The sequence below is a fragment of the Canis lupus genome, chromosome 7 (genome assembly GCF_011100685.1).
Source record: "Canis lupus familiaris isolate Mischka breed German Shepherd chromosome 7, alternate assembly UU_Cfam_GSD_1.0, whole genome shotgun sequence".
In the NCBI taxonomy this organism is placed as follows: domain Eukaryota; kingdom Metazoa; phylum Chordata; class Mammalia; order Carnivora; family Canidae; genus Canis; species Canis lupus.
Genome location: NC_049228.1, coordinates 1,023,999 through 1,044,727, shown reverse-complemented (window position 1 = coordinate 1,044,727; position 20,729 = coordinate 1,023,999). Strand labels below are relative to the sequence as shown.

The window sequence follows — 20,729 nt, the reverse complement described above, 5'->3', positions numbered from 1 at the left end:
GGGTGGGGGGCAGGGCCCCTCGCATCCTGATGGGGAAGATATGGAAGCAGAACCCCGCAGGGAGCACCGCGTGCCTGGTGGGGAACTGGAGCAGGAGCCTATTGGCGGGACTGGGTGCGGTCAGGGGTCAGGATGGCGGAGGGGCGGGTTCAGCCCAGACCCACCTCCCCGAGGGGCCCGGGAGGGAAGGGGAGCAGAGCTCGGGGCTGGGCTGCAGGACCGCCTGGTGCCCCCCCGGCCCCCAGGCCTGGAGGAAGTGCGATCTGGGAAGAGGGGGCCTGAGGGGAAGGAAGGATCCAGAAGGCTCCCAAGGCCTCGGCCATGTGGGAACCAGGGCGGTTGCTGCTGCCTGGCGGCCTGCCCTCTGCCCCAAGGATCCCCGGCCCTAACCAGGCCCCCCCCCTGCGCCCCCCGCCTCGCCCTGCGGCCGGGCCTGGCTCCTCAGAGCAGGGAGCAAGGCGGCCTGTGCGACCCCTGGGGACGCAGACCCCTGCAGACGCAGCCTCCCGCCCCGCTCTCCGGGGTGGGGGGGAGACACGGGCGAGCCCAGCACTCCCCTCCCGTGTTCTGGATCCTGATGGATCCACCGTGGGCGGCTTCGCCTCTTAGGCCGTGGACACAGGCTGCGCCCGGCAGAACGACGCGGTCCCCGAGCTCCCACCCCGCGGGGCCCGGGGGAGGCACACAGTAAAATGTAGTCACCCATCAATAAACAAGTAACGATGCGTGTGTCCCTGGGGGGAAATAAAGCGGGGCAAAGGGATCGCGGTGAAGCCAGGGTCATGGTGTGGGCTCCGCAGAGTCCCGGTTCCGGAGCGCTGGGCCGCAGACCCGCGTGCGTCAGCCGTGGGCCCACCGTGAGGAAGGAGTGGGGCCGACGGCAACGACGGGGCGCCCGAGGCTGCAGGGGGCTGCCGAGGGGACTGCGGAGCGGCCGAGGGTGCGAAGACCTGGGGTCCAGAGCGGAGGCAGCGCTCGTAGGGTCTTTGCAGGGCTTCAGGGCTTTCACTTTGGGGACGACGACAAGCCACCCAGGTGCTGGGGCCGCCTGGCTGCTGTCTGCGGGCCTCTCCCCAACACGATGCTGCCTGTCTCGGGGGGGGGGACCCCTGCCTCCGCCCGCCGTCTGGGCAGGGCCAGGCTGTGCACCGGGCCAGGTCGGCTCATGGGGTCTGCTGCTCGGCTGGCCGCTGCGCCGCTGTCCTGGGCCCCCCGGGGCTCACCCAGCGCCCCCCTCAGGCAGTCGCCCCCTGCCAGCCGGGCTGGGCACCCAGGACCATGACCCGCGTGCTGGTCACTGCCTCCGTCGGCGCTGGTCAGGTCCCTCTGTGCCTGACTGTAAGGTCCCTAGGGGGACCGGGCTCCCCGACGGGTCTCCCTGACGGGAGGCCCCACACGCTGTGGGGGCCGCCTCCCCAGCGCAGGAAAGCACAGGGGTTCACGGCCATGGCCTGGGGGTTAGGGGACCTTTACCGCCCACCTGCGGAGCGATTGCCCCACTCTGACTCAGTTTCCCCACCTGTAAAGAGACATAGACTGGGCAAGGTCAGGGATTCCTACATTATTTTGAAACGTCCACAAAGTCTGTGGTTCCCCCGAGGGTGACGAACAGATCCGTCCCGCGGCGTGCGAAGGGGGCTAACAAGTCTCTAGACTTGTCCCTGACGCTTCTTTCAACTGTGACAATGTGGTTCCTGGTGCTGGGACTGTGACCCGGCCTTGGGGCGGGTGGGGGCAGGGGGCTCCTTCCTTGGCCGAGGGGCTGCTGCCTCCCCGTGGACCTGGGGCTGGTTTCTGCGGGCCTCCTTCAGGAGGCCCGCGACCCGCTTCTGGAGGCGGAGGACGAGTTTGTGCTCGGGAGCCTGTGTGTCCTCAGTCTGGCCCGGACCCGGGGTGGTGGGGAAGACGGGCCCCACCCCCATGCTGGCTCCAGGGGGTTCCCACGGGGGAGATGCAGCGAAGGCGGGAACAGAGGAGGCAGGGGCTGCAGGGCTGGGGGTACGGGCCCTATGCCTGCACGTAGACGCTCACCCTATGCCAAAGCCGCTGCGGAGAGAGGCCCCGTGGTCTGAGGCCTTGCCCGCTCCCCCCTCGGCTGGGCATCCGGGAGATGGGGGTGGCCCGGGGCCAAGCCAGGCACCACCCTTTCTCACCAGGTAGTGCCTCCCGGCACGTTCACACCCAGCGCTGTGCTGGTGAGGGCTGTAAACTGAGCCCTGGGTGCTGGGGGGGGGGGGTCCTCGGTCTCCCCTGCACCCTCGCGCTCTGAGGTCCACACAGGCCCAGCCCAGGGAAGAAGGTGCGTTCTCGTGGGCTCCGGACGGGCACGGATGAGGGCCAGAGGACAGGCCAGCGGCTGAGGCCGACTGCAGAGCCCCAGCAGGCCGCACCGCGCTGCCCTTTGATCCAGCCTCTGAAAGCTGGATTATGAGACGCGGCCCATGTTTCCATAAAGGGGAGGACGATTGTTTCCAAGCCAGACAAAGGACTCTTTGTACAGCCCCAGGACCCGAGCCCCGGGAGCCGCTGGGGGGGAAGGAGCGCCCCGCCCGGGGTGCAGGGGGTGGGGCAGGGCAGTGCCGGGCCGAGCCTGTCCCTGATGGGCAAAGGGCGTTAGTGACGTCTCGCGGCCTGAGAGGCACGCCCGAGCCTGCGTGGGGCGGACGGGGCTCCTGTGGGGTTGCTCCAGCCTTGGCCTCGAAGTGCATGCAGGCCTTCACCCCTGCGAGGGCTGGCGCGGGGGCACTCAGGGAGGGAAGGGCTGACTCCTCCTGTTGCCCGCTTCCCACACCTGAGCAAACAGGTGTCAGGGTAGAGAGTGAGGGCTTTGGCGGTACAGAGACCTGGGGGCCAGGAGAATCTGGAGAGTGTTGGAAGTAGGAAGGAAGAAGGGGGCACGGGGTGGGGGGTAGTTCCCGCTGCAGTAGAACCCACCGCCTGGCCCCCCCACCCGCTCTCGCGGCTTCCCTGGGGCCTCGCACAGAACATCCTCATAGTTTGCAAAACAAATCAGGCTGTTGCAGAGGGTGAGAGTGTTGCTCTCCTCCCAGCACAAGTGGGAGAAGCCTGGATTGGTGGGGATTCCATCCAACCCCAGTTGCACCCCTCGCCATTTGTTAGTTAAATCCAACCGTTTCCCTCCCTTCCATGTCTTCTGTCTGCCTGCGAGCGACAGGACGGGGAGGGGGCGGCCTGGCTGTGGACCGGCCTCCTGGTCGGGGCAGCTGTAGGGCAGGGAGCTGGGCTCGGGGCCCAGGAACTCCGGAGACACAGCGTTGGGGGGCTGCAGACCCGGTTGAGGGTCTACCCCCCAGGTAACAGCAGTGCAACCTCCTGAGGACAAAAGCCCAGCTAACGGGTCATCTCGGGGAGGGACAGGGCCACCTCAATGGAGGGTTGGCAGCCTTTGCGCAGGACAGCAAGGTCCACACGGCTTCAGAATTGGGAGCTGGTCCCAATGCAGCAGTCAGGGACCGGTGGGAACAGCAAAGCAAGCACTTTTGAAGCAAAGGATGTAAGGAATCTGAGGGAGCAAACTATTGAAACCTGCCCCAGCAGTTCTTGGAGCGAACGACTGGGCCTCTCACCTGGAACAGTAGTGCTAATGGGGCGATGGGATAGTCGAGGCACAGTAACGGGGCCATACATTGGTAGGTAGGTGTGTCCATCTGCGTCTTAGGGTCAGGCTGAGAGGGTGGGACCTCCAGGGGCTTGTTGGAGGGGCCGGCCGCGCTACGGTCCTAACAAGCACGACCAGACAGCGTGACGGACATGGGGGAGCTTTATACCCGGAGAACTTGGGGTGGGGGAGGAACTCCAGCTGACCCCAGAGGAGGCCGAGACCAAGTATGTGGGCAGCAGGTGCCAAACCAGTCCCTGCCCGTGGAGGCAGGCTTGTTGACTTTGGCAGCCCCACCCCGAGCCTCCTTCTACCCCAGGAAGGCCCGAAGCTGACACTGGGCCCTGCTGGGGCTGGAGGTATTCCCAACCAGGCCTGCTGGGGCAGGCTGCGGCCGGCTGCGGCCCTGGGGGGGCTATCCCAGGGTGGGGGCCTGGGCCCTGCCAGGTGAGGCCCCGGCCGGGCAACGTCAGAACCCAATGAGCGGCCTCCCGTGGGCCTCAGAGGGCAGGCCTGACAGACGAGGCTAAGGAGGAAGGGATGGGGGACGTCAGCAGGCATCCCCAGGGTTTGTCGTAATGGGGCACCGACGGCGCACGGAGATCCAGACGTGCAGTCCCCCTTCGTCACGGCAAACTGCTGATGGGTAAAGAGACGGGCGGCGGGTGCCTGGGGGACCCCGCTGGTTAAGCGTCCAACCCCCAGTCTGGCTGAGGGCATGACGTCAGTGTCCTGAGATGTAGCCTCACGCGGGCTCTGTGTGGGCGCACAGCCTGTCTCCTCCCCCGTCCCTCCTGCTCACTCGCTCTCTGAAAAGAAAGAAAGAAAGAAAGAAAGAAAGAAAAGATAAATAATATAATAACTAAATAACGAAATCCAAGCCCCTCCCCCAACCCTTCCATCCCATACGAAATAAATCCTCCCCCCTCCCACACTCCAGCCCTCACCTCCTTCCTACACGATCACTAATCCCTACTACGCATAGACCTCCTCCCTCCTCCTCACTTCCCCCTCCGCCCTCCAGCCCCCCTCCTCCTCCCTCCCTCCTCCCTCCCTCACGCCCTCTAATTTCTGATTATTTCAGGTAAGAGAAGACCCTATGTCCCGTGACCTTCAGTGACCTGGATGGACAGGACGGACCTGGACGAGCTCCTGGTGGAGCTGCTGTGGCTTCAAAGGCCCCTCCACAGCCTCCCGAGCCACGACTTGTCCCCACGGATGCCTCCGGCGCGGGTCGGGGTGGCGGAGCACGGGTGGGAGTGGCGGAGCCCAGGCTGGGGCAGAGGGAGATGGGGAGGTGCGTGTGTGCCCGCGTGCCCCCGAGGCCCCGTGCGCCCGACCAAGAACATTCGACGCTCTGCACACCAGCTCCGTGCCCGCCGCGCCCTGAGCACAGAGACGGGCCAGAGGAGGGCCCGCGGGGCGTGGGGGGCAGGCGGTGGGGGAAAGGCCGGGCCGTGGGCCGTGGGCTTCCTCCCGCCGCCGGGCGCCCAACCCTGGGGCCTGCCTCTGCCGCCCAGGGCTGGTCCTCGGGACGAGGTTTTGCCCGCTGCAGGCTGAGGGGTCGGGGCACTACCCCTGCAGGGGCTGGGACTGAGTGGAGGGGTCTGGGCTCCCGACAAGGAGATGCGGGGTGGTCCACCGGGCAGCGGATCTGGTGTCTGTCTGTGATGGGGGCTCTGTCTTCAGTACAGAGAAGGCCCGGGTCCTAGGGGGAGCCAAGGGCCACATTTATTTCTTCCTTTTTAAAAAAATTTCTTTGAACTTTAAAAACTTAAAAAAATATATTTTATTTATTTATTCATGAGAAACAGAGAGAGAGGCAGAGACACAGGCAGAGGGAGAAGCAGGCTCACTGCAGGGAGCCCAATGTGGGACTCGATCCCGGGACTCCAGGATCATGCCCTGGGCCCAAGGCAGTGCCAAACTGCTGTGCCACCCAGGGATCCCCTAAAAACTTTTTCTTCTTTTTTTTTTAGATTTTGTTTAAATTCAATGACCATATAATGTATTATGGGTTTCAGAGGCAGAGCTCAGTGACTCATCAGTTTTAGGTCACACCCAGGGCTCGTGACAGCAGGTGCCCTCCCCAACGCCCGTCACCCGGTGACCCCGTCTCCCCTACAGCGCCCCTCAGACTGTTTCCTGTGATTCAGTCTCTTATGGTTTGTCTCCCTCTCTGTTTCGTTTCGTTCTATTTTGCCGTCCCTTCCCCTATGATCCTCTGTTTTGTTTCTTAATTCCATATGAGTGAAGTCATCGGATAATGCTCTTTCCCTGATTGACTTATTTCCCGCCCCGCGATACCCTCCGGTCCGTCCACGGCGTGGCAAGATTTCACCCCTCTGGGGGCCGAGTGGTGTCCCACTGTGTGTGTGGAGCACATCCCCTTCATCCCGGTCTGTCGTTGGGCGTCAGGGCTCGTCCTGCAGTCCGGTTACTGTAGACACTGCTGCCGTGAACCCGGGGCGCAGGTGCCCGTTCGGATCACGACATCTGTATCTTTGGGGTAAACCCCCAGCGGTGCAATTGCGGGGTCATAGGGTAGCTCGATTTTCAACTTCTTGAGGACCCTCCACGCGGTTGTCCAGAGCCACCTGCACCAGCTTGCGCCCCCCCGCCCCCCGCCACCTCCACGTGCACTGGAGGAGGAGGCTTGAGGGTGAGGAGGGGCGGGAAGCAGGAGAGGAAGGCGTGGGCTGCACTCCTGGGTTTCTCACACCCTCTGACTTCAACCCCACACCGTCTCTCATCCACGCCTCAGCCTTCCCGAAGGGACTTAATCACAACAGTAGGAGAAGTCACAGCAGCTATTGTTTACTGAAAACATGTCTTGGGCCAGACACTTGGTTAAGTGACTTATTCTAACTTTATTTCTAAAATTTGGAACATCCTGGCAAGTTAGGCGTTCTTTTTTGTTTGTTTGTTTGTTTGTTTTTGTTTGTTTGTTTTTTTGTTTTTCTGAGAACAAATAATTTTTTTTTTTTTTTAAAACAAATACACCAAAGAATCATGCAATGCTGCCAGCATTGGAAGCAATCCTGGGCCACAAGTCTGCACACTCCTTTGCGACTGGTCCTGTAATAGCAGAACCTTTCATTTCACCTTTATTATTTACTATGACCCCCGCATTATCCTCAAAATAGAGAAACACACCATCTTTTCTCCGGTATGATTTTCGTTGTCAAATCACCACTGCTGGATGTACCTTCTTCCTGAGCTCTGGTTTGCCTTTCTTCACTGTGGCCATCACCATGTCCCCCACACCAGCAGCAGGAAGTCTGTTCAATCGTCCCTTAATCCCCTTCACAGAGATAATATACAGATTTTTGGCTCCTGTGTTGTCAGCACAATTGATGACGGCTCCTACCGGAAGACCCAGGGAAATCCGGAATTTTGCACCAGAGGACCCACCACGTCCTCGCTTAGACATCTTGAACACCGGAAAAGGACCAAGTTAGGCGTTCTTGTACGCATTTTACAGATAAGGAAACTGAGTCCCAGAGACGTTAAATAACTCTCACTTGGTTTAGGATTCCTTTTTTTTTTTTTAATTTTTTTTATTTTTAAGAGTCAATTTATTTTGGAGAGAGGGAGAGCCAAGGGGAAAGGGGCAGAGAGAGTGCTAAGCAGACGCTGTGCTGAGCGCGGAGCCAGAGGAGGGGTCAATCCCATGACCCTGGGATCAAGACCTGAGCCGAAACCAAGAATCAGACGCTCAACCGACTGCACCCCCCGGCACCCCTAGGATTCCTGTAAAGCCCGTCAGTCTTGTCTAGGGCCAATCCCGCCCCCAGATGCCAACCCACCCTCCTCCCCAGCTTTCTATGGAGACTGTCCTCCCCCGAGAGGAGGCCACCGGCCACGGAGCTGAGCATCCTCTCAGTTGTACAGATCACCACCTGAAGTGTCAGCCCCTTGGGGGTGGATTCACCCCCGTGTGCTCATCCCCTTACTGGTCTGGGCTTCCTCTCCCGAGACCAAGCCTTCCGCTGCTTTCCTTTGTCCTAGACTTTTCCATTTTGCCATTTAGGAGTCGGCCCACGACGGTTCCCCACGTGCTCACCTCAGCCCTTCCGTGGATTATTCCCAGCACCTGCGGCCTCGACAGGACCCTGGCTCCCTCGAGGACCCCAGCTCCCAGCAGCATCCGCGGGGTGACGGAGGCTCCCTGCTTTCCAGGCGTTGGGGGTGTCACTGCTAGAGGTCCCTCTGAGGCCCCTTCCCTGTGACTTTGCTACCTGTCCCCTCCTCATCACTCCTCTCGACCACCTGCTGCTTCCGTGACTCTTTCTTTACGGATGGGGGGACGTGCGGGGCCTCTCTCCTCATCCTGCCTTCCTCCTGGGTGCTTCCAAAGCCCACGGAGACGCCCCATCCAATCCAGGAGCCCCTTTGTTTGTTGGCCTCAACCCCAAAGACCCTCCATCACCACGGCCACGTCCCGTGTTTTGTGGTCACTGAACCGCCCTATGACCTCACTCTTGAAGTCAAGTACCCCAGGACCTCCCCTTTCCCTCTGCAGCTCTTCCAAGCTTCCTTTTTTTTAATAATAAATTTATTTTTTATTGGTGTTCAATTTGCCAACATACAGAATAACACCCAGTGCTCATCCCGTCAAGTGCCCCCCTCAGTGCCCGTCACCCAGTCACCCCCACCCCCCGCCCTCCTCCCCTTCCACCACCCCTACTTCGTTTCCCAGAGTTAGGAGTCTTCATGTTCTGTCTCCCTTTCTGATATTTCCCAAACACTTCTTCTCCCTTCCCTTATATTCCCTTTCACTATTATACAGAGTTTTGAAACCTGTGTCCCTGGTGCTCCAGCCTCGTCCCTGTATCTGTCCATACTTTTTTTTTCTGTCCATACTTCCTGCTTTCGTCCTCTGCGCATCCAATCCAGACCTCAGCCTGTCCTTCTAACCTCTTTGTGACTGCCCCCCCCCATAGTTCTTTTGCATACGTTGTCCGTGCTCTTAAAGGCAAACAATGGGGATCCCTGGGTGGCGCAGCGGTTTGGCGCCTGCCTTTGGCCCAGGGCGCGATCCTGGAGACCCGGGATCGAGTCCCACGTCGGGCTCCCGGTGCATGGAGCCTGCTTCTCCCTCTGCCTATGTCTCTGCCTCTCTCTCTCTCTCTGTGTGACTATCATAAATAAATAAATAAATTAAAAAAAAAAAAAAAGGCAAACAATGGAATCCCTTCTATTTTAAGCAACAGGGTTTTTTTTTTTAGCTTCCGAATTGTTGGCCAGGCTCAACACACAGAATCTTGGCTGAGCTTCCAGATAAAAATTCCCAAACACATCCCAGAATGAGGCTGCATCTGTGCTCACACAGGGGCTGTCAGCAGGGGGTTCCTGCCTGGCTGGGGGCTCAGAGCCTGCTCCTCGGGGACTGACTCCACCCCCCTGGGGCTGGAACTGGCCTTTAGTCTTTGCCGTAGATGCTTTCGTATGGCTCCACTTTGAAGAACAGCATTAGTTTTTTTTTTTTTTAATTTTTTATTTATGATAGTCACACACAGAGAGAGAGAGAGGCAGAGACACAGGTAAAGGGAGAAGCAGGCTCCATGCACCAGGAGCCTGACGTGGGATTCGATCCCGGGTCTCCAGGATCGCGCCCTGGGCCAAAGGCAGGCGCTAAACCACTGCGCCACCCAGGGATCCCTAGTTTTGTAATTAGAACCTATTTTATGGGCACCCCAGTGGCTCAGCGGTGGAGCGTGTGCCTTGGCTGGGGTTGTGACCCTGGGGTCCCGGGATCGAGTCCCACGTAGGGCTCCCTGCATGGAGCCTGCCTCTCCCTCTGCCTGTGTCTCTGCCTCTCTCTCTGTGTCTCTCATGAATAAATAAATAAAACCTTTAAAAAAAATAAAATAAAAAATAAAAAAATCAGTTTAAAACCCCTTTACCCGTGGTGAGCCGCTCCCTTCACGCAGAGCAGCAGCGCGTCTCGCCTGCCCCCGTCCCGGCCTGCTGAGGGCCTCAGCCTCGGCTTTGCGCCCTCTTCCTGCCGCCTCCAGTGGGCTCTCGACTGTGCCACGGAGCCGTGATCTTCCCCGAGCGCGCCTGTGACCTCAGCGCTCTTACCTGATGTCCATCTGCGACTCTCCGCCACCTGCAGGGTGAATGAAGCCTGGGTAAGGCCCCCCCCGGCCTGACCACAGGCCATCGTATCGCTACCCCAAACCCCTCTCCGCGGCTCCGGGCTTCTGCGGTTTTATTTCCTCAGCTGGGAAAACTCCTCTTCCCCGTCCTTGCCTGATTAAATCCCTCTCTCTAGATTTAGGCCTAAGGGGGTCCTAAGGCGCTTCCATGGCACCTCTTCCAGGAAGCATTCCCAGATTGCACCCCTGCCCCCCGAGTAACTTCTGCTCCTGGTGACTCTGTAGAGCTCTGTGCTGCTTGTTCAGTCATCGTCTCCTCTGGACTGTAAACTCCGGGGAGGATCTTGCCTCGTTTCCTGCTCCAGGCCAACAGCAGGCAGAGCTTAAGGACATTCGGCGCGTGTGAAATGAATGAATGATCACATTAACTCATTAATCAACAAATGCCCAGGCTCATGTAGCTAGGAGGTGCCAGACAGACCTGGCTCTGTCGTTTTACTTCACGCCATTCTGCTTCTCTGAATAAATCAGGACAATCTGGTTCTCAGGGTTGTTTTTGTCTTTTCTAACAGTTTTATTGAGTAACAATTGACATACGATTAACTGCAGATATTTAAACCGTACAATTTAACAAGTTTCAACATTTGCGGAAGCCTGTGGAACTAACAACACAATAAAAAAATAGGGAACGTATCCATCAACCCCCCCAAATTTTTCCGCAGAGCGAAAGATAGAACAATGGGTTTTAATGTTGCAGGGTACCAGACGTTCCCCGATACGGTTTCGGATCCCACAATTGTAACTAACCTCTAAGAAATTCCATTTGTTGAGTTTCAGTTTGGTGTCAAAGAAAAGCCACAATACAGATTCAGAGATCTGGAAGAAAAAAATGTAAAGCAATGTCATATTCTCATGAAAGTTTTTGTTTTAGAAAATGTTTTTTTTTTTATTTTTTTAAAGACTTTATTCATTTCTGAGAGAGAGAGAGAGAGAGAGAGAGAGAGGCAGAGAGCGCGGGTTGGGGGGATGGCAGAGGGAGAGGGAGAAGCAAGCTTCTTGCTGAGCGGGGAGCCTGAGGCAGGCCCGGACCCCAGGACCTGGCCGAAGGCAGACGCTTAATGGGCTGAGCCACCCAGACGTCCCTCAAATAGGTTTTTATTTTTATTTATTTATTTTTTAAAGATTTTATTTATTTATTCATGAGAGACACTGAGAGAGAGGCAGAGACCCAGGCAGAGGGAGAAGCAGGCTCCACGCAGGGACCCCGACGTGGGACTCGATCCCGGGTCTCCAGGATCACACCCTGGGCCGCAGGCAGGGCTAAAGCGCTGAGCCACCCGGGCTGCCCTCAAATAGGTTTTTAAATTAAAATGTTATTTATGACTTAATAGAGTGAGTTTATTATTGTTATTTTTAAAGTGATATTTTGAATCCTTCCGTTTTGATTTCTAATCTGATAAATAGCAGTAGAAGTCCCCCACATGAACAAAACAAAACAAAAAAATCTTTGGAGACTTCAATAAGTTTTCAGAGAATAAAGAGGTCCTGAGACCAAAACGTTGAGAATGACTGACATTCAGACCCGAGGTTGGGAGCGTCAGCTCTGAGGTCTGACTACTCGCTTCGGGATCCGGGCTTCACCCCCCGGCACTTTATAGCAGAACTTTGGGCAAGTTTCTGATCTCTGAGGTCCCTGGGTACCGCCTCGTACCTACCACAACAGGTTGTTGAGGATCAAATAAGTCAATGCATGGAAAATATTTAAAACAGTGCCTGGTGCATAAGGAAGTGCCCCATAAACTTTAGAAGGGGACCAGAGTGTGCCGCCCCGAACACGCCACCTTGCTGAAAAGATTCTTTTGAGCTTAAGGCAACTGAGGAAAAGCAGCGGAGGCAAAGCTCTCTGCCCTCCCCCAGCTGCCTCGAGACAGGGGGCCTCCCTGGGACGGTGCCTCCCCTGGGTCGGTGCCCCCGCTCTGCCACCAGGAAAAGAAGAGCCGTCTTTCCCGTGCAGATGAAGACAAGGCCGAGAGGAGTCCGCGCGATCGAAATCTTACTAAATAATCCTTATCTTCCAGGAATTCCCACATATATTCACCTTCCCACAATTACCACCTCCAAACCCCTTCCCCTTCATCTTCTCACAATTTATCCCTGTTTCTTAAAATGGTAAGAAAAAAAATGGGAAAAAAATTATTTATTTAAATCATCCCTACACCTGACACGGGGCTCGAACTCACCGCCCCGAGGTCAAGAGTCGCCGGCTCTTCTCCGGGAGCCACCCGGGCGCCCCCAAGGTATACGTTCACCGCCCTTTCTGTCTTCGCTTTGCCTCCCCGAAGGCCTGCACGCGCGCTAATATTAAAATACCAACGGCAACTACGGGGTAATCCGTGTAGGCCTTTTCTCCTGCTAATTTGTTTTTTTTTTTTTTTCATTAATTCTTAGAGTCTAGTCACCGAACCTAAGAGGGACTAGAAGACATTTCTTTCCTCCTCCACCTCGCAGTCACCGTGGCAGGCCGACAGCCCCGAAGGACCAAACACGCCTCCAGGGAGAGGCCTCCGGTCGTAGAGCATTTACCCTAAAGACCTCCACACATCGGCTGCAGGAGGAGCGCGCAGAAGCCGATGTCAGGCCGGGTCCCCAGGAGCTCCGGGAGCCACCAGCGTGATGAGAAAGGGGTGGAGTGACCTGGGCACTGGGACCCTGAGGCGCGTGTCCCAGCGCAGCCCAAAGGAGCCTGTTCTGACCCTATTCTCCCCACAGGCCGCAGGCAGGATACGATTAGCACCGGATTTCCCCGTGTGGACCCTGGGATTGGAGCCTGGGAATTAGGCCGTCCTCCAGGGTAAGGGATCATCATCCAGGTGAGGGGCCATCTTCCAGGTAAGGGACCATCGTCCAGGTGAGGGGCTACCCTCCAGGTGAGGGGCCATCCTCCAGGTAGGGACTGTCCTCCAGGTGAGGGGGCCGTCCCCAGGTAATGGCCAGTCCTCCAGGTAAGGGCCCATCCTCCAGGTGAGGGGGCCGTCCCCGGGTAATGGCCAGTCCTCCAGGTAAGGGGCCATCCTCCAGGTGAGGGGCCGTCCTCCAGGGTAAGGGACCATCGTCCAGGTGAGGGGCTACCCTCCAGGTAGGGACTGTCCTCCAGGTGAGGGGCCATCCTCCAGAGTAAGGGACCATCGTCCAGGTGAGGGGCTGTCCTCCAGGTAGGGAGGGTAATGGGGGCCGTCCCTGGGTAATGGCCAGTCCTCCAGGTGAGGGGCCGTCCTCCAGGGCCTGGGGCCCCTGTTTCCGAAGCGCTCTCCCGTTTGTGTCATGCCGGCCAGGGAGGCTTGAACGCCCGGGGGGGCTTTGCGCCCTGGCCCAGAGCCGAGCTGCCCAGACAGAGCCTGCTCACACCTGCACACTCCATGGATTCCACCCCTTATCTCCTTCCTCCCCATCTCAGCAGAGGAACGCTCTCTCTTCCTGCCTTGGTAACCCTGCCCCCCCACCCCCAGGGCTCTCAGGGACCTTTCCCCTTCTCTCCTTTTTTTTTTTTTTTTTTTCATTTTTTTATTTTTAAATATTTTCTTTATTTATTCCTGAGAGACACAGAAAGAGGCAGACACCCAGGCAGAGGGAGAAGCAGGCTCCTGCAGGGAGCCCGACGTGGGATTCGATCCCGGGACCCCAGGGTCATGCCCTGGGCCGCAGGCAGACGCTCAACTGCTGAGCCACCCAGCCCCCCCACTTTTTAAAGCGGTTCACTAGAGATACCAGCTCCATACAACAAAATACACTCCTCTTATGTGTTGTCCCGATGCGTTTGGTGCATGCGAGCCGTCCCGCACCTGCCACCACCGCGCCGCCGCCCGTTTCCCTGGCGCTCCTCTGCAGTACGCCTCCTCCTTTTCCAGTTCCGGACAAACCACTGGTCACCTCACTGTGGCTTCGCCTCTTCTAGAATCTAAATGGAATCATGGGATCACGAGCGCGGCCGCCCTTCCGCAGCCGGGCTCCGGGTCCAGCCGAGGTGCGCCGGGTGACGGGCGCCGGCCGGCCGGGCCGCCCAGCAGCGCTGATAGCCGCGCTGGCCCTGATCCTGGCCTCGAGTGGGTAACGCCGCGGCCGACCTTCCTGGACTCGACTCGGTGTGGACGTCTGCTTTCGTTTCTCTGGGGCTGGTCCTGGGGATCGGCAAGTCGTAGGATAGGGCCGTTCCTGGGACACTCCCCGTGCCGTGTCCTGGTGTGCCCCATGTGAGGCGTCCACTCGGGTGTGACGCACGGAGACCCCCTTCCCCGCCACGACGTCACACGCGTTCCAGAAGGCACAGGCCCCGGAGAGTTCCAAACACGCGTCGCCCACGAGTGGCCGGCATCCGCCTGGACTCTGCGGTCGGGGTGAGCGTGACGCAGGTGGAGCCGAGTGCCAGAGCCCCGTGGAGCTCGCCCGGGGGCGCGGCGTGCGGGAGCCACACGAGTGGTCCACGCTGTCACACAGCCCAGCCTCACCCGTGACACTATCCTTTCTACGGCATGAAAATTGCTTGCGGCCTCAGTTTCCCGCCAGTTGCCGTGCGCCCAATGGTCCCGGCGGGCCCACCCAGGAACGAGGGTGAGGCCGACGGAGCCGCCTCCCAAAGTCCCGCGGAGCGAGCGTGCCTGGCCGTACAGGCGCCTAGCACTGCCCGAGGCCACGCAGTCGTCGGTGGCGGCGGCCTTACTTCCCGATTTGGGGGAAATACGTCTCCAGAGGGCGTACGGGAGGGAGCATCTCCCTGCGACCGGGGCGCTGCCCAGACCTTGAATCGCTTCATAAAGCCAATTACATCTTCAAAAAAAGGGGGGGACCTCATATTAAAGTCCTCCAGATTCTAGAGAGACCTTGCCCCCTCCTGTGTCTCTCCGGGTGCCTGTGTGCTCCCGGCTGGCAGACCCTCGCCTCCCGCAGGCCCGAGGCCCCACGTCCTGTGTGGGACCCGCCCGCCCCCCCAACTGCCCCGCACAGCTTCTGGGTGTGGGCCCCACCACCCCCGCGCCCCGCCGGCTTGCCTGCTGCTCTCCTCCCCTCTGGAGGCTTCCCGGGGGTGGGTCTGTGTTTTCAGTCCTCTATCCCCAGGGCCTAGCCCAGTGCTCGGCACCCCATAAAGCTGAATAAATGTTTGCTGAAGGAATTGAATGAAGTGCTGGCTAGATGCCTCCTCAAGGTCTCTTCAGGCTTGATGAATCTCCACGGTCACTCCTCAATTAGCCCTCTCCCCCCTCCCCTGCCCGTCCCTTCTCCCAGCCTCCCGCACTGATGCACAAGGAAGGAGAAAGGCTCTCCCCACAGGAGCTGGAGGCTGTGGAGAAACTGAGGCAATTCTCTGGGTCCCCCTGAGCCCTTGCCCTAGGAGGTGGCTCGGCCACGTGTGAGAAGAGGGCCCACACCGCGTGTTTGGGGGCAGGAGATTCAGGTCCCTAGCCTTTCCCCGGGCACTTCGGGGGAGCTGCCCCCAGGGAACTCCTGCAGCTTCAGGAATACGCGAGCTTGATCACAGGCAACTCCCTCTACGTGTTTGTCCCGGGCCTACTGAGCTCGTGGGGACTTTCGGGGCTTTTTAGTCCTGAATTCCAAAGGCCCCTGATGACGCCCCTGAGTCTAAGGCGCCCAGGCCGAGGCTGGGACAGATGCTCCACTGTCATCCGAGAGCTCGGCTGGGGACGCAGACAGAGGGACATCACAGAGAGAATGATGGGGAGGCCCAGCGCGGAATCCTCGGCTGGCAAGGCCCCGGGTCTCGGCCCCGGGTGACTCCCCGCGTGACACTGGCACAGGGGCGTGCAGTGAATGGCCCCGTGGGACGGCAGCAGATGCCGCGACTGGCCTGGGCGCTGGGGTGCACCGTCCGTCGGCCCCTGTCACGGGGAGGGCCCGTTCGGTCCCTGCCTTCACGGCCCAAACATTTCCTCATCTCTCTTGGGAATTCGAGGCCGCGAGAGGTCCCTGGCCGAGGGAGGCTTCCGGAGGCGACAGCGTTGGGGAGCGGGGGCAATGCTTGGGTGAGCCCGGGACCCACACGAGAAGAGGCTGCGGGAGGACCGCCCGAGGGCACCTGTACCGCTCCACAGGGTTGGAATGGGGGGAGGCTGCTGGGGGAGGCCAAGGGCCCAGGCCAGGAGGCGTGGCTGCTTCGGGGTGCACGCTGAGCCCCAAGCAGCCAGGGCTGCTGCCTTTCTCCGGCCTTGCTGTTCAGAGCACCCTGTGTGCTCTGCCTCCCAGCAGGAGCCCCCTCACCTCACTGGCCGGGGTGCTCGGGGGCCACCTTGTCACGGCCTTTCAGAGATGTCGGCAGCTCCGCGTCTGCCCTGGGCTCAGGCCCTGGGATCCAGTCCCGCATCCGGCTCCCCGCGGGGTGTTGGCTTCTCCCTCCCCCGTGGCCTCACCCCCTTTGTACCTGCTCTCCAGCTCAAATAAATAAATAAAATATTAAGAAAAAAAAAGAAAGACAAAGGCTCATCACCACTCTCCTGGATATAAACTCGGGCATTCAGAGTCCCCTCCTATATACTAGTTTTTTTTTTTAAGATTTTATTTATTTATTCGTCACACACACACACACACACACACACACACACACACACACACACACAGAGGCAGACACCCAGGCAGAGGGAGAAGCAGGCTTCCTGCGGGGACCCCGACTCGGGACTCGATCCAGGGACCCAGCATCACACCCTGGGCTGAAAGCAGTTCTAAACCGCTGAGCCCCCGGGCTGCCCACTATTTCTATCTTCTGAAAACTGGGGCCCACACGCCGGGCGGCCCCCCGGTGCCCACGCAGGGCGCTCCCTGGGGCCCGCACAGCGCCGCGGGGCAGCGCTTGTCATCCCCGCCTCACCGATGAGGCTCAGGGCTGCCGGAAAGCTGCCCAGGTCCCCGCCGAGCTGCTCCTCCGACTTCTCCAGCTTCCGCCCTCTGACCATGGACCCCCATGTCGCCGGGGAAGGCTGGACCTTGCGACCCACGGCGTGGCCCCCCGTGACTGACCCCATGCAGCCCCCGGGGCCCAGGCTGGGGGTGGGAGGTGGGCAGCAGGAGGGGCACGGGGCCTTGCAGCCAGGAGAGATGGGTCGGATGCCACGCCAGGCCTGGGTCCCTTCGCACCCCCTCCCCGGGGTGGAACCGTTCTTTCTGGCAGAGCAGGTCCAGCCCGTGATGTCAGGCCACTGGGCAGGGCTTCCGGGGACGGGTGACACCTGGCTGGCGGCGGGTTGCGGTGGGGCCGCACGTCTCCCCTGTCCCCGGGGCAGCTTGGGGACGCACCTGCTTCTTTGGCAATGGTCATAATTACAAATGTCTCTCAGGAAGCCCTCCAGGAGGCTGGGGGTGCGATTCCCGGCGGGGCCAGCCCACTGCGAGTTTCACGCCTGGCCCTGGGATTCGAACCCACAGCGGCCAAGGGCCAAGACCGGTGATGTCCTGTGTGTCTCTCGATGGGTCGCTAGTCCCCTCTGGGCCTCCCCTGGGACATGAAGAGGTTGGAAGGGAGGGTTCCGAGCAGAGGAGGGGCGTGCGGGGTCTGGGCAGCCTGTGCTGTGCCCCGGCTGTCCTGCCCCCACCCTCCGCGGCCCTTCTCTCCCCTGGTGGCCTCAGAGCGAGACGGTGACTCATCGGGCTCCCGGCACCCAGTTTCAGCCTTGCCCCGCCCCCGCCCCGGGCCTTGCATTTGCTGTTTACTCTCAGAGCAGGTGCACTTGGGTCACGGCACGGCGGGAGGGAGATGGGGCCTGGGGACGCGGGTGGGGTCGGGGCACCATCCAGCCCCATCACCCGCGGGTGGCACAGGCCAGGATGGGGTCCTGAGGCCCCCAAGGCTGCAGAGGTGCGGGTGGCCTGGCACCCCGGCCCCGCTGGCCCTGCCCCTCCCATGGGCCCCGGGTTTCAGCCTCCCCCCCCACGCCCCGAGCCCTGGGCTCTGCCTCTAATCTCCTCCTGGGAGTCTTCCAGCCTCCCCTGGTCAGCAGCAGTTTCAGACTTCGTCATTCAGCAGCTCCTCCTATGGCAGCCCTGGCCCCACCCTTGACCCCAAGGCCCCCTCCCAGGGAGAGCTCAGCCAGGAGGGGTGGGGGGCTGGAGGGGCGCCCTGGGGTAGGGGGTGGGGGCTGGGAGGATGCCTTGGGGGAGGGCAGGTGGGAGGCTAAGGGAGCGCCCTGGGGGAGAGGGGTGGGGGGCTAGGGGGGGCGCCTTGGGGGAGGGGGTGGGGGCTGGGGGGCGCCCTGGGGAAGGGGAGTGGGGGGTTGGGGGGGCATCCTGGGGATGGAGGTGGGGGGCTGGGGGGGCCTTGGGGAAGGGGGTGGGGAGCTGGGGGGTCGTCCTGGGGGAGGGTGGGGGGCTGGGGTCCCTGGGCAGGGGGCACCAGAGCTGCCTGTCACATGGAGGAGGTGTGCAGGGGAGTCGGGCCCCACAAACCCTGTGTCAAGGGGCGTCTGGGCGGCTCAATGGGGTTAAGCATCTGACATGGGCTCAGGTCACGATCCCGGGGTCTCTTCTCAGGCTCTGTGCCCAGCGGGGTGGGGGCAGTTTGTCCCTCTCTTTCTCTGTCCCTCCCCCCTGCTCACTCGTTCTCTCAAATAAATAAGTGAAAAACCTTTCAAAAAAAAAAAAAAAAAAAGAAAAAGAAGAGAAGAGAAGGTGTGCGAGGAGTGGGGCTGGGGAGGCGCAGCCCAGGCCTGAACTCAGGGGGAGGCTGGAGGAGAGCGCTCCCCGGGGAGACCAGAAGGTGTGTCCACGACCTGGCATGTGGGTCTGGGAACCTGCATTGGTCCCCGCCCGCAGCTCCCTCCTGCAACCTGGTCCCACCCGCTGCTCTCCGGGGCCTCAGGTCCCCATCTGAACAAGGCAGGGGCGCGATGGGGTGAGGCAAGGCTCCTCCCAACCCCGCGCTCTGCGGGTCTCTGCGGGTCTCCCAGGTGGGCTCCTGCATCTCCCCATGGGAGGGACGACGTGTCAGCGGCCGTGGGACAGCCAGGAGTAGGTCAGCACTGCGTGGGGGCGTCCAAGACAACCAGGAGCTCCACTCCGGCCCCCAAGGAGCCCCTCTGCCCCCGGGCCCAGCAGGTGGATGGTTCCTCTGGCGTCCTGCCCAGGTGTCCCACATGGCGGCCGGGCCGCGCCGGGTGGGCAGCCGGGGGAGCTGGCAAGGGGCCCGCCAAGGCCTCTCCAGCGGCCGTCCCCCCGCGGCCGGGCACACACTGTCCTCCGCTCAGGCGGCAGGGGGAGGGGGAGGGCAGGGCGCAGAGCTGTGGGCTGAGATCCTGGGCTTCTCGGAACTTGCAGCCGTCAACCAGGACCCCCGCTGCGTGTCCCCGGGGGTCGCAGCTGCTGCCCGGGCACAAAGGGAGCCTGGCCAAGAGCGGCTGACGGCTGACGTCCCCGTGTCGGCTCCTGCGGCCCCTGTGTCCGCCTGGGGCCTGGGCTCTGTGTGTGTGTCGAGGCCCACAGAGCCCATCTTGCTCTGTCCCATCTCGGACTCGGGGACAACAGCCCGGCCCAGCCCTCCCGGCTAGGAGGCCTCGAAGCCACACCCACAAAGGGCCTGGGAAGAGTGAGCCGCTGCATGTGCGTGTGACCCAGGCCGGGGGACGGCACCCTTGCCGCGACCTCTGTGTCCAGGGGTCCCTCGTGTCCGGAAAGCCAGGGCACAGGGTGCTTTCCCCTCCACGCCAGCCCTCTGCTCCTCTTCCCCAGCCCCTCGGAGGCTTGCTGGGTCACCACGGCAACATTTCCCTGCTCCCTGGAGGCCTCTCCCCGGGTCTGGAATTATCTTCCAGAATGTTTACCCACAAGCATTTTATGTTGTCGGCTAGTTCAGGCGAGTCTTTCTGGGCTGAGGAAACCCCTTTGTGGCCTCGCCAGGTCGCAGGCAGCCAGCAGGCCCCTCGAATCCCTCTCGCGGCAGGTGCGCTCCTCCCTCCTCGGCAGGGAAGGCTCGAGGTGTCAGGGTGGGGCAAGGACAAGGTGAAATCATGCACTACTGGGAAGGCCACCCAAAGGGCATGTCCCACTGACCCGCAGTCAGCAGCCCGAAAGCGTCACTGCCAGTACAGGGAGCGTTGTCCGTCTGGGTGGCGGGAGAAGCCTCGAAAGATAAAGCAGGGCATGAACCCGACTCCGTGACAGCCCATTAGCTCTGCTCCGGGACCTGGCTGCAGTGACTCACTGACAGCCAATCAGGAGACGCTGAGCCGAGACCTTTCTCGGCCTGACACACCTGTAACCTGCTCGCCATCTGTTGGACCACACCCCTGCCCCGACCATTCCAGAAAGAAATGTAAATCTGTGTATAGGGCTGCCTTCGGAGGGCTCCGTGACTGCGCCCGACCGGCACCCACCCCGGGCGGCACTGGCGGGAGAGGAAGGGTCCCGGAGATTGCGGGGGACCTGAGTAGGCCTCTCCGGTGTCCGCCGCCAGCTCTCCTCGAACCATCCCTCCTCCATAAAACAAAAGCAAGCAAACAAAAAACACCAGTCAGATGGCAGCCCCACAAGTCCTTCCGTGGATACCGGGCTTTGAGGGGCCTGAAAGAGCTCCCGGCGAAGCCCACGTTCATAGACGGATCCCCGCTACGGAGTTCTCTATCCAAGGAGGGCACGAGGCTCCTTATCGTTGGCCAGGGCGTCGCCCACAGTGCTAGGAGCCTGGCCAGCCCCTGGCCACACGGGCCCCCCTGGAGGATGTCCCAAGAGGGTGCCCCCTGGGAGGCCACGGTGCGTCAGACATGCTCAGGGGAAGACCAACGTGCCACCTTCTTACCTTAGCTTGGAGCCCGGCCCGGTGTCGAGGGGTGGGGATACCCTGTCATTTCTGGCGTGGGACAAATGGCTGAGTTTTAAGCTCATTGGTGCAGGAGGGACCTGGATGGAGGGAGGTGGGGACAGCCTGCCGCAGGGTAACCCTGGAGGAGCCATCGGGAGAATTCCATTCATTTTCAAGTTGCCTAGAGGGGGGTGCTTGTGCTGCAAGGGCTGAGCCC

General features: G+C 60.5%; 1 pseudogene; it reads right to left on the bottom strand.

Moving 5' to 3' along the window:
• Positions 1-6,575: 6,575 nt before the first annotated feature.
• On the bottom strand, positions 6,576-7,073 carry LOC100684738 (annotated as a pseudogene).
• Between the last annotated feature and the right edge of the window lie 13,656 nt (positions 7,074-20,729).